Genomic DNA, 14,689 nt, shown 5'->3' on the forward strand with positions numbered 1-14,689 from the left:
TATGACTTCACTCATTTGAGGACTTTAAGAGACAAAACAAAGAACATAAGGGAAGGGAAGCAAAAATAATATAAAAACAGGGAGGGGGACAAAACATAAGAGACTCTTAACTATGGAGAACAAACAGAGGTTGCTAGAGGGATTGGGGGGGGTGGGCTAAATGGGTAAGGGGAATTAAGGAATCTACTCCTGAAATCATTGTTGCACTATATGCTAACTAACTTGGATATAAATTAGAAAATTAATTAATTAAAAAAAAGAATCCTATCCTACATTAAGTTGTATTATGAAACCCATCATCAAGCTTGCCCTGATTACTCCAGTGGTAAATAAATTCTTCTTCCTACTATGCTGCCTTGGTTTTCTATGGGCTGAGACTCTGTTTTCAAGATCTATGCATTTATGCCTTTAATGCTCTGCACATTGTCTTAGAAATAACAAGTACTGAGACAATGAATACAAAAAGGTGGAGAAAACCCTTTTGGCAAATACAGAAGTTACTTTGCCTCTCTCTCAGTTCTCTTACTTCTGCCCTTGCCCATGATCATATAAAATATTCACAAGTTATTCAGAAGAAGTTTCTTCACAGAAAACTGTTAAGATGTTACTCTTTAAAACTCCATTGCAGAGATACTGATGGAACTTTGGCAGTCCTATAAATATGGAGGGTTGTGTGCACACTTCTTCTTTAAAGAAAAGCTATTATCTGGTTTTCCCAGATACCTAACATGGGAACATCAGGTATTTAAAACAATAGACCCAGATTCTAAAATAATAATGTATTTTTTTCATTCTCAAGATTTCAAACATAATCTGACTGCCTTCAACAGCTTTATGATTAGATATACATAATCTCATTCCCTATAGAAATAAAATCAAGAGTACAGTGTCCCACTGAATGTTACATAGGTTGTCAGTATCTGAGGTAAAACAAGAGATTCTCACTCTATGGACATGCTTCAAACATCTTATGAGGCAGCCTCACAGAATGCCATCTGGGCCTTAATATCTGCATACTGCCAAGGCCACAGTAGTGCCTGGAAGGTAGTGAGCATGCAGCAAATGAGCCACCAATAGAAGAATATGAGCCAGGCCATTAGGTAGTCACCAGAAATATCTGACTCTTACTCTTCCTTTCCTCACTCTATGAAGTCAATAAGTAAGTAAGTAAGTAAGTAAGTAAGTAAATAAATAAATAAATAAATAAATAAATAAATAAATAAATAAAAAGTCTAGTATATCCTACACACTTCATTGGTCCCCTTCTGACATTCTGACAGTGCTTCTATAAAACAAGGTGGACTTAATGGAATAGTCTTGAAATTTTCAATCATGATTCGTTAAGCAATAAATGCAAAACTCTTATGACCAAGGCAGTGCGCTGAGTTCAAATAGAACTAATCCTCACGGAATTTGCAATGCAGTTAGTGAGGTAGTTACTGTAGAAAGAATTGTGATACTCCCAAATTCATAGGTAGAAGCCTGTGATAATGTGATATAATAAGAAATACATTTTTAGTGGTCTTTTCCCTAGCTCCTGACTTTTCTAATTTCCCTAATTCCCTAAGAGAATCTTTGGCTCTGCTCTTTGATCATTGACCCTGGTTCCTGACACAGAGTTCCTAAATCTCTTTGAATTTCCTGGGTGATAGAAGTGTCTTATGTTCTAATGAAGCAACTCTTGGTGAGCTCCTGGGTAGCTTCAGGAAGTGGGCTGACCACTACCAAATAGACCATGATTAGGAGTTTGGAATTTTCAGCCTCACATTTTATCCTCTGGAGAGGCGAGAAAGGTTGGAGATTGAGTTAATAATCAATCATGCCTACATAATGAAGGTGGCATAACAATTCCTGAACTGTGAGGTTTGAAGACTTTCTGGGATGGTGAACGCACCCATGTACAGGGAAGGTGGCACACCCCAACTCCACTGGGACAGAAGATCCTGTATTCGGGATCTCTTCATCTGTATCCTTTATCAATGATAAAGGATCATATCATCCTATATCTTTTATCATTTCCCTGCATTCTATGAGCCAATGTAACAAGTTATTGGACTCAAGGAGGGGGCTGTGGGAAACCCAATTTAGAGTCAGTTAGTCAGAAGTATAGGTGACCATCTGAGACCTGTGATTGGCATATGACGTAAGGACATTCTTGTGGGACTGGGCCCTTAATTTGTGGGTTATGGCAAGTAACTCCAAGTAGATAGTGTCAGAACTGAATTGAATTGCAGGACATCCAACTGGTATAGGAGAATTAGTGAGTGTGGAAAAAAAAATCTCACATATTTAGTGGACAGAGTGTTGTGAGTAGAGTAGGGAGCTGAGGAGAAAAATTGAGTTTTTTTCTTTCAGAGTCCTAATCCCCAAAGTGACTATATCTGGAGGCAGGGTCTTTAGGAGGTAAGGTTAAATGAGGTCATAAGGGTGGGACTCTAATCCAATAAGACCATTGGCCTTTTAAGAAGAGTAAGAGAGTGCTCTCTTTCTCTCCTTCCATGTGCACACACCAAGAAAATGCAATATGAGCACACAGTGAGAAGGTGCCCACCTACAAGTCAAGCAAAGAGGTTTCAAATGAAACTTACCTTGCCAGCACCTTTATCTTGGGCTCCCCAAACTCCAAAACTGTGATAAATTTCTGTTGGTTAAGCCACCCCATTTATGGTGTTTGGTTAGGGCAACCTGAGTCAACTAAGACAGCAGTGGAGCACATTAGGCTATGCATTTAGTTTGCAGATGTTCAAATACAGTTTCCATCATATATGACCTGTGTGACTTGGGATTTCTTAGCCTTAGCCTTAAGAAGTCACAAGCTTTTCTTCTGAATGGAGCTTATACGAATACTTCCCTCAAAATACTACCTTGAATTTTAAAAGAGAATAATACACATATAAAGTACTTCAAGCCATGCCACAAATTCTCCAAAGACACACATGGCAGCCTGGTATTTTAACAAATCTGGGTAACTGTGTCAAGTGAGTGGTAGAAACAAGAAAGGCTGTAGGATTTTGGTGGAGAAAAAGGTTCCCTATGGTTGGAAGAGTTAAAGAATGACCAAGACATTCTTAATGTTCCCTTTAGCTGGAGTACACTTTACACAGGTTTCTTACTGACTGCACCAACTTCCCTTTCCTTAGAGCATTTACTTTAGAAAACCCTTAATTACAAATTCTTTCTCTGCTCCTTTTGGAATACATATCAATCTCCTTAAAAGCCTCTTGCCAGATTTATGACCTAGGGAATGTCTTTCTCAAGGATGTGGGAGCCATTCCATTGAAATGTAATTATCAGAAAGGATAGCATCCTTATCTCCCTACCTTTGTGAGAGGACAGGAACCTATCTTAGGTGAGCCCCCTGTTGCAAGTTATAAAACTAAAACTATCCCCATGAAGAAACAAGAAGGTTTACTTTCCCTTTGAGTAAGGACAATTAGCAGACACAGGTGGCCTATGATCCCCCACCTCAGTCTTAACAACTCTGCAGCTCTTTGTTTCAGTAGGATAGAATTTAATTTCCCATATGCAATAATTTCAAATAAAGTCTTCCTACCTATTAAGCTTTGGTACATTTTTTTTTACTTTGACAGGGAACATTCACAGATAATATATAACTTGAGAGACACCGTAAAGTGTAGCTGAGATGTTGGTTTGGCAGTATATATGGCTTAGAATAAAAAATCGCATATATTTGATTAGTTAGCAGTAACTAGTTATGAGATGCCTCAATGCTTTACTAAGGAATATCATTGAGAAATGATAAAAATGATTAAAAATGACATTTTATTAAGTATTTCAAAGGTTATGTAGAGAGCACCAACTAAGTAGCTTTTGAGGTTTTAAATTTCAAAACCTGTACTAATATAGAAACTCTAAAGCACTGAGGTCTTGTATATGTTTCTGGGAAACTGAACACACAGTTAATTCTTTGCACATGGGATGATGGGGAGGTGGAGAGAGAGAGAGAGGAGTTCCTGGCTTATAACTTAAAAATACTACCTACAGTGGGACTGTTTTCTAAAGAACTCTTTGGGATGTAACATATAGACCAATGTGGAAAGCATATCTTTTCTACTATACAAATGTAAAGTTACATAAATCTAACATCCAAATGACTCTCAAGCAACTATTAAACTCGCTTTTCAAATATGAAAGTAGAAAGTTTCATGAATCTACATAAAGAAACCAACATGCTTGAATGGAATCTTCTGCTCAAACTCTGGTTATGTTATTACACTATTCATCTTGATTTATTCTGAAGAATTTAACATGGTTTTAGTCAAGCAGAATGAGTTACAAATGGAATCCAAAGGGTATTCTAAAATGACTATCTAAATTAACTTGCTTATTACTAATGGAATGTTTTTATTTATTTTTTTCTAACCCATATCCATCTTAATTATAATTCAGAAATTATCAGCACAAATTAATAGAATTTAATTTCCTTAGCCAGATTTTGAGTTACCTTTTACAGTATAAAGTACAGTCACTTAGGCACTCAGAAAATACAGGATATATAAATCTTTTAACTCAATGAGGATAAAAAGAATGAACAAATATCATTTTTTTCAATTCTTTTGTTGTCAGAGGCTAATTGCTTGCTCCTCCATATACCTAACTGTGTACTTAGAAAATATCAATGCACAAAGGAAAAGCAATGCAATTTGTCTCATCCAAATGCATCATATAAAATGACCAAGTGCTATTAAGTGCTAGAAATGTGTCTCAAAAGACTCTTCATGTCTGCATTTTGGGGTTGTTTGGAAGTTCAACCCTTTTAGTGAGAAGTATTGAAAGATAAATCTAGTTCCCAGCCCTTAATTCACCACTTACAGATGAAGCATTCTTACTGGAGAGCATGTCTCCTGGTCTTGCTAGTTCCTAAAGAATGTCTCTGGCCTTCCTCACCAACATACTATCTCTAATAAAATGAAAGACACAATTGCCCCCTACTCAATTCTAAAAAGAGTGAATATATCATCCTTTTTAACAGATAGGATTTGTTAAAAAGAATTCAATATGGGACCTCAAAAAGATAATATCTTCCATTCAATTTGAAAATTCCTTTTGGAGAATAATAAAAATGATAGATATGCTATTTCACTGTGACTAGTCAGCCATTCTTATTAGGAAGAGTATGATTTCTAAATACGCTTAAAGTCTGAGGATATGTGCCAGAGAGGAAAGGCACCTTTGTACATTTGTAATGAATATTCACTGAATCATTGTCTACATAACTCACAACAATTAAGATTTTCTTTGGCTCTCCTGGAGGGTGGGAAATTTGACCTGAAACATTCTGTATTGTGATACTACTAGAATTAATTAAGTGACAGTACTTAAGAGTGATTGGAGACAAGAAGATCAGTTGGGAGATTGGCTTGTCAATGTTCTAAGTAAAGAAATAGTGTGATGGTAGGAAGAATGGAAAGGAAATTCAATTTTAGAGATTTTACAAAGGAAGTATGGTTAGATCACCAGGGTTGAATTTGCAGACTTTAGTAATGTACATTAAGCTTCCAATTTGGGAGCGCAAGTCTATTCCAAGTTCTGAGTATTCTATGGACTGAATTGTGCCCACCCAAAGTTGATATGTTAAAATTCTAATTGCCTTTGTGTGGACTATATTTGGAGACAGGGCCTTTAGGAAATAAGTACAGTTAAATATAATAAAGGTAGGTAGGGCCTGACCTAATATGATTGGTGATTTCATAAAAAGAAGACAGAGAGATCTCTCCCTCCCCATGTACATGCACCTAAGGCCAAAGGAGGACAGTAAGAAGGCCATTGGGAAGAAACCAGAACGAGAAACCAGAAACCAAATCATCCAGCACCTCAATCTTGGGCTTCTCAGCCTCTGGAACCATAAGATAATAAATATCTGTTGTTTAAGCCATTCAGTCTGTGGCATTTTATTATAGCAACTAGAGCAGACTAATAATACAGAGTAGAAATCACAAATTTTTACTGAAATTTTCTCCCATTATTTTTATAGAATTGCTGAGTTCTTTCCAAATTAACATATTTTTGCCTTCATGTAAAAGTATTTGTTACTACAGTAGTGCCTAACTTCAACAGATATAACTTTAACGTGACTTCACTAAAGGGGTGATGGGTGTTAAGGAGGGCACTTGTGACGGGCACTGGGTGTTATATGTAAGTGCTGAATCACTAAATTCTAGTCCTGAAACTAATATTACACCATATGTTAACTAACTGGAACTTAAATCAAAATTTGAAATTAAAAAAAAAATAAAAATAAAGTGACTTCAGACTTTTCTAACTGGGTTACCTGGATCAAGTTCAGATCTCTGAAACATTCAAATTGACTGTAAACTGTTCTTTTTACATATGGTTTCCTCGGCAGATAGTTTGTTTTACTGCATAATAACAAAGGATTACAGACCCAAAATTTAATTCAGGGTGGCACAGACACTGTGTAGAGCTATCAGGAAGGTTCTATGAATTCATGTTTGAGGCATTCAGTCAGAAATAAATGATTCAGTGAAAATATCATCTAAATTGAACTTTTTAAATGAACCGTTGATAGTACAAGTCTGTCATAGAAGGCCTTTCATATGGTTGTTTTTTCATGAAGTCACTACCTAGTTTCCTTTTCTAGTATTATTCCCTATAGCATTTGCCATTATCTAATAGATGATATAGTTTGCTTATGCATTTTTTCATGTTTTCTCTACTCACTGATATTTAAGCACCATGAAAGCAGAGTTTTTAATCATTCACTCCCATTTCTACACTGCGTAGAACAGTACCTTTCCCTCTAGTAGGTGTTTCACAAATATTTACTTAGTAAATGAATGATATGTCAATATTTGAATATGTTTACATGTATTGTTCATAACCCTATAGATGTGTGTCTTAACTATTTCCATCACATTCCCTTTTCTATCTAAAAATGTATTTTCTGTGTGGATTTATCTGAATATCACTACTCTAAAGTCCACTTGGACAATTTATTGTAGCCTAATAAATGAGTAGATTTTAGCAGACGTGACTGGCCTGCATTAGAATGTAAGTCAAAACTAGAATTCATTATTTTAAATTGCAAATAAAAGCTTGGTTCCATTTGTCTTAAATAGAGTTGAAGTCATATGCCTTTCTTATATGTTGTTCCTCCATTTCATCACACAAAAATGAGGATATGTGATGCTTAATGAGAACATTTTATTGACTTCACATCTCAAGAAGAAATAAAAGTCAGTGTAACTTGGTTATCTGCAATAAGAGATGCTACACATGGGGAAGCTAAATCAAAAGTTTGGATGATTTCCAAAACACATCTCTTTAGCTTTGTGAAATTTTCCTTGGTATCTGCATTTGAATATCAGTGTTTCTACTATTCTAGAAGTTTAAACCACTTGAATCAAGATATCATATTGTCTGAGTCAGCTTTGGTCACTATAACAAAATCCCACAGACTGGGCAGTTTATAAACAACAAAACTTTATTTCTCAAAGTTCTGGAAGTTAGAAGTCCAAGACTAGAGTGCCAACATGGCTGAGCTCTGGTGAGAGCTCTCTTTCAGGATGTAGACTGCTGTCTTCTTGGAGTATCCTCACATGGTGAAGAGAAAGAGGAAACAAGCTCTCTTGTAACTCTTGTGTGGGCACTGATCCCATTCATGGGTGCTCCACCTTCATAACCTCATCTAATCCTAAGTGACTCTTAAAGGCTCCACTTCCTAAAACCATCACTTTGGGGGTAGGGTTTATATGCATTTTGGGGATAAATATGTTCAGTCCATAACATATTTTATAATTCTAACTACCTGGATTTCTCTTCCCACATAAAATAGATTTCACACTCTCTACCCGCTTTATGAAGAGTATTGTTCCTTTTTGTTTATTAAGGTGTTTATGTATTGAGAAAAAAAATCCAACTGTTGACTTCTGCCAGATGTCTAGGCAGATTTTATAGGAATGTCAAGGTGAATTAAAAGCAAAATTCTGGGGATACATTGTAATCCAAATAATATTCTTATTCTCAGAGGGGAAAGCAATGACCTTCCTTTAAGTTTTGTCATCGTTTTCATCTATGGCTTGATGAGAAAACTTAGTAAAAAAGGAAAACTATGACAGCTGCAAAGCATACACTAAGAGAAAAATAACCTAAAATATAAAATAGAAGAAAATGTGAAGGTGTGGGTTTATGTGTAAAGGAAGCAAAGAAACAGTGACTATGATAAGCCTAAGCTTATTTAATCAAGAACATGAAAGATATAAATATACATCTCAAAATAGATTCATGTACTTTGTAGTAGAGTGCTCTTTGAATAACGTGATCTTTGACCATCAAAGTTTGCTGATAAATACCTCTAGGGAAGAAAGGGGAGAAAGCTAATTACAGGACTTAAACAGTACCTGCTGTCAGCTGAACAAATGAGCTATTCTGATACTGCATGAGCCTAGGAAAGTATGGATAACACAATCTTGGTTTAGGAGACTATCTTCAGAGGAAACTAGGTAGAACAGAAATAACCAGTATTTGAATTGTTAACCAAATTGTTCAGGTTTTGGGGCGGCTTGGTGGCTTGGTCAGTTGGGCGTACGACTTCAGCTCAGGTCATGATCTCACAGCTTGTGAGGTTGAGCCCCGTGTCAGGCTCTGTGCTGACAGCCTGTAGCCTGCAGCCTGCTTCAGATTGTGTCTCCCTCTCTCTCTGCCCCTCCCCTGCTCACTCTCTGTCTCTCTCTCCTTCAAAAATAAATAAACATTAAAAACAAATTTTAAAAAATGTTCAGATTTTTAACAAAGCTGTATGCACATTTGTTTGTGACTTTTTAGCTATAGAAAAAAATCATGTGACAGGATGATTTTATCACTTGGTAGGCTGGTGCATAAATATTAATACAGGTCAAAGTCTGTAAGTTGTGATCAATTACAAATGGCCCCAATTTTTGCAGTTCCACTCCCTAAATCGGGACTGACCTTGTGCCTTGCTTTATGAATGCAGCAGAAGCAAGGTTATGCAAGCTCTGAGTCTGGGCCTCTAGCGGCTTTGCCCAGTCCCACTCTCACTCACAGAATTCTGTGTCAGGCTGGCTTTCTAGAGGATGAGACACATGTGGAACATTGATAAGCTGTTCCAACAGAGCCATCTGAGATCAAGCTGTTCCAAATGAGTCATCTGAGTCCCTAGTCAGCCTGGTGGGTGATCATCAACATATGAACCACACCAGCTGAGATCACCCCAGATTAGAAAAACCATCCAGCTAAGCCTAGTCCAAATTGCACACTACAGGATTGTGAGCTAAGTTTTAGAGTAGTTTGTATCACAGCAAAAACTTATTGATACACAAAGTAGGTTGAAGCACTTGAAAAGAGGGTAATTTTAATTCAACATAATTAGATAAATAGGGTATCTTTCTCTGAGTAGAGATGAACAATTAACTTTGAAATGATAAACAAAAATATAGGTGATGATAACTATATAAGACTAGGAAGCATCAGGAGTAGTTAGGTTTGAATGTAATGTTTCTTTTCTTTGTTTTTTATTATGATGGTCTCTGAGTTCCTTTTTAGAGAAGCAAGCAATAATCTTGTTTCAATTACCATCAGAATTAATGTGTGAATGTGTCTGAAGTCAAAATTTTAAAAGATGGAATGTTGGAATACAACTAATGAAAATTCTCTTCTTCCAATACTACTCTAATATCTGTGTCATATTTCTGTTCCTTACTCTCCGGAACAAACTGAATTGGGATACCAAGACAAAACTATACCTGGCTTTTCATTTTGGCTTTTCTTCACTGATGAATAGAGGGTTATGAAGTCAGAAATATAAGACCATTTCCTTCTAAGATTTCATTAAAGATAAGATATTAGAGAGATTGAAGGCTATTTTGCTAGCTTACCACATCATCTACTTCCAACCATCAGAAATGAAGGACAATAAAATAATGCAAAAGAACTCAGGCCTTATCAACCACAGAGTCATTTAGAATTTTTGTGATTGCTCTTTGAGTGTAAATGATTATTGCTAAACTTTGTCAAACTGGGAAGATTAAAAGATTCATTGGGGTTGTATAAGTGCAATACCATAAATACTCAAGAAAGCAGAAACTGCATAAGCATGTTAAGCTGAGAGAAGAAAGACGAGGAAGCTCAGAATCCAGAAATGATTAAGAACCACATAGTGGTTTTTTTTCATATTTCCAGACCTGTTAAGAGTTAAAAACAAGATTAACTGTGGGTAAAGGAAGACTTCCCATGTGTCATTTGAATTGGAAAAGAAGTTACTTCCAATGCCAAGAGCATTCTTTTCTGCATAGTGACTAAAGGCAGGACTGATCTTAAATTCCTCCAGTAATCATAGGAATCCTAATGTCCAGTTCAAACTGAGGGAGAGAATAGATGCTTTTGTGTCTTTTCCCTCTGAGGTCCCACAAAAATAAAAGCCAGAAGAACAAAAGTGGGCTGTAAACTCTTTAACAGTATAGAGAAAAAGTATGCAGCTAGCAAAATCAAGAGATTTCCAAAGAGGTTTCTAGTAAAATACTAGAAGCGAATGAAAGAGGGTTAATGAGTTAAATAAGCAGAAAAAGGCACAGCTTAGAATATGCTGCAGAGAGATACAGGGGATAAAAAGTCAGTGAGAGCCAATCTGGAGATGATCTAGGAGACTGGAAGAAAATATACATAAAAGTCACACCAGTTGGCATTCCTCTATTCTGTGACATTGTGGAGGCCCCGAAGAAGGTTCCCTGAGATCCTCAGCTCCTGCCATTCATGCCCTTATGGAATTTCTTCCCCTTGGGTGTGGGCCAAAGTAACAGCAGCCATGATGGAATGTCACTTCCAAGGTTAGATTATAAAAAGTCTGTAGCTCCCATGCTAAATGAGCTCTCCCAATTCTTGCTTGCTCTCTCTCTCCTTCTCTCAGATCACTTGCCCTGGAGAAGTGAGTTGCTAACATTCCTGAGGCAGCACTGTGCGTACATGCAAGAAAACAAGGTCCGTGCATAGCCACATGATGAACTTTTAAGTGGACTTAAAAGTGGATTCCCCGGGCACCTGGATGGCTCAGTTAGCTAAGGGTCTGACCTTGTCTCAGGTCATGATCTCCTGCTTCATGGGTTTGAGTTCTGCATCAGGCTCTGCACTGACAGAGTGAAGCCTGCTTGGGATTCTCTCTCTCTCTCCCACTCTCTCCCTCTCAAAAATAAATAAACATTTTTTTAAGTGGATTCCCACTCTCCTGCAGTCAAAGATTCAAATTAGACTGCAGGCTTGGTCAACAGTTAAGACTCCAGCTTTATTAGAAACCTCAAGCCAAAGGCACCAAGATGAGCTTTACACAGATTCACCTGACCCACAAAAACTGTGAGAGAATAAATGCTTATTATTTTAAGCTGCTAAGTATGGGGATAACTTATTATACAGGAATATATTATTAATATAACCACCTAAAATATAGAACAAAATAGCTTTTTACCCCAAAGCAAAAACAAACTAACAAATGAAAATCCAGGCCATTCTCTTGAAAGCAAAGAAATGGTCTAAAGAAACTTGGGGTGCCTGGGTGGCTCAGTTGGTTGGGCGGTCGACTTCGGCTCAGGTCATGATCTTGCGGGTCTGTGAGTTTGAGCCCGGCATCGGACTCCATGCTGACAGCCTGGAGCCTGGAGCCTGCTTTGACTTCCGTGTCTCCTTCTCTCTCTGCCCCTTCCCCATTCACAATCTGTCTCTCTTTGTCTTTCAAAAATGAATAAATGTAAAAAAATTAAAAAATTGAGAAATGTGAAACTCTTACTATGGATGTTCTCTTCATCCTGGCATTAGGATATCTGTTCCGTGTCTTTCCAAAGAAAAGTCTGCTACTTACACACTCTGCCCAGTCTCAACCTAAGTAGGATCTCTTTGTCACATTCTAGAACATCCAATGAAGACTAGTGCTCAAGAACTGAAAGCCCAGTTAGGAGATCTCAAGTGGGGGAGAGGGAAAGGGAGGTTTGATAGAACTGAAAGTATGATTAAAAGTGAAAATTTGGGGGCACCTGGGTGGCTCAGTCGGTTGAGCGTCCGACTTTGGCTCAGGTCACAATCTCGAGGCCCGTGAGTTCGAGCCCCGCGTCGGGCTCTGGGCTGATGGCTCAGAGCCTGGAGCCTGCTTCTAATTCTGTGTCTCCCTCTCTCTCTGTCCCTCCCCGTTCATGCTCTGTCTCTCTCTGTCTCAAAAAGAAATAAATGTTAAAAAAAAAAGTGAAAATTTAAAGTGATGAAATCAAGAAGGCAAGGAAAGCAATGAGAGGGAAAAAATGTTGAGGAACTCCTAGAAAAACGAAACTCTGGAAGATCAGTTCAAACATGAAACTAAATAATATGCTCCAACTTTCAGCAATTTATAAGATGGAAAGTAATCCATTTGACCTTGATCCTGGGAAAATTCCCCCTTGAACAATCCAGGCAATACAATATTAGACTCACAAGGAAAGAAATGTCATATTAACACATAACTGAGACTGGCATCTAATGATATTTATGTAGTAATGGTAATCTAAATGTTCTTTATTGCTTTTCCACTTCAGATGCCTCATAGATAAAGTATGGAAGATTTGGTTGTGGTTGCCAAACAGAATGTTAAGGTTAACATGCCTGGAAATACTATGAGATGGTGAGATGTGCAAAAGTAAAGGGAAACTAGAGGAATACGATGTCTTCATCTTACTAATGTGGACACTCAAAAGATACTGTCATAAACAAAATAAGATATAGAGATGTACATGCACTACTCAAAGTAAAACAAATAACTACAGTGTGTGTATGTGTATATACGTGTGTGTGCATATATATGTGTGTATTTATGTATATAAATGTATATAATATATAAATCTATATATAATGCATATAAATCTATATATAATGTATATAAATCTATATCTAAATCTATCTATCTATCCACCTATTTCAGAGAAGAAGAAAAGGAAAAGGAAGGGATTAAAGCCAGGAGGCAATCTTCAATTTTCATACTGGGAATTGTACAAATATTGTATAAGAGGGATAAATAAACAAATGGAAGTATATTATTTAGAGATGTGAAACTAATTACTGAAAGAATTATGAAAAGATATCACCTCTGAGGAATAAGACTGGAGGTGGAGAGGAGATGGATGGGGGATTGTTGCTCTTTATACATACCATCTTCTAAATCATATTGATTTGTTTTCATGTGCTTATATTACCTTAACGAAAATAATTTACCAATTATCCCCACTTGTTTTGCATACATACAACAAAGCATAAAAGTGAATTTTGCCAGCATCCTTCTATTAGCCTCCAAAAGTGTAAAAGAGCAGGTTATAATTAATGTTATTATTTGCAATTTGAGGTACCACCCATTTAAATATATTGTAGTTTCAAATAACCCACACAGCAGGAATAAACTTCTTTGACATTTCCTAGGCTTTGTCTAGATCTGTCAGTCATCAGGAATTCACTCCACTCCCCAAACTTCATTTAAGTCTTTGTGTCCAATTTGTGTTATGCCAGCAGGCTCTAATCTTTTCTTTTACTTATCTAGTTCTTTGTACTTGGTTCTCATTTTAAATTGCTTATGAAAATATCGCAGTTTTACAAGCTTAAATTAGGCAATGACTATCTCTTCAATATACTATACATATGGCCCTCGATTTATGATTTTTTGACCTTATGATGTTTCAAACGCGATATGCATTCAGTAGAAACGGTACTTCGAATTTTGATCTTTTCTTGGGGTGGTGATATGTGGTAGTATACTATCTCATGATGCTGGGGCAATGAGCCACAGCTCCCAACTGGCCACATGATCGTGAGGGTTAACAACCCATACATTGTGTACCCATACAACCATTCTGCTTTACACTTTCAGTATAGTATTCAATAAATTACATGCAAAAACAATACTTTATTATAAAGTAGGCTTTGTGCTAGATAAGTCTGACCAACTCTAGGCTAATGTAAGTGTTCTGAGCACTTTAAGGTAAGCTAAACTAAGCTATTATGTTTGGTAGGTTAGGTGTTCAAAAGTAAAGGGACACTAGACAAATACGATTAAAGATATTTTCATCTTAGGATGGGTTGTCAGGGCATCCTGACAATTCTACCTGGTTTCCAACATAGTTAAGTATCAAGCCTATCCCAAGTTTTCCTTGAAATATTGTCCAGGGTCTCTGATGCAAACTAGGTCTGTAATGGGTCTTATCAGACTTCCTTATTGTTCTCCAAATATTTTCACCTATTTATTACTCATTAAAGTTGGCTACAGATACCAAAAGTCAGGCAAACTACTTGGAAGTGTGAATTCCTGGCTCTTGACAATGGTGCAACAACTTGCACAATACTGAGACGTTAGCAACATGACTCTTGCTTACCACGGGCAACAATGGGAGAGGTCACACTTCTGTGCAAACAATAAGGGGTGCTTTGCTGTACAAAAATGGAAAACAATAAATCTAACTAAAAGTTAGCCTGCTTTTGTCATTACAATGTGTCAGCAACTCTAAACTATGTGAGTAATGAATATTCCTCGAAAGAGGGGAGCGTTAGCACTGCCCCTCTTTCACCTAGGTAAAACATAATATTCTAGAAATGATACTCCACTAATCCCTGGAAAGTGGCTTTACACCTGTTAATCTGTAACCTGATTGTATTGTTTTACACAGCTTGTTCCTTTCCATCTGAGGAACAATTA

The 14,689-nt window shown here is 37.0% G+C and overlaps 1 protein-coding gene across 21 annotated transcripts in view; it reads right to left on the reverse strand.

Moving 5' to 3' along the window:
• Positions 1–14,689, reverse strand: part of NRXN1 (neurexin 1) — a 1,135,337-nt gene that overhangs the window by 102,537 nt on the left and 1,018,111 nt on the right. The window lies entirely within an intron of this gene.

The sequence above is a fragment of the Panthera leo genome, chromosome A3 (genome assembly GCF_018350215.1).
Source record: "Panthera leo isolate Ple1 chromosome A3, P.leo_Ple1_pat1.1, whole genome shotgun sequence".
Classification (NCBI taxonomy): domain Eukaryota; kingdom Metazoa; phylum Chordata; class Mammalia; order Carnivora; family Felidae; genus Panthera; species Panthera leo.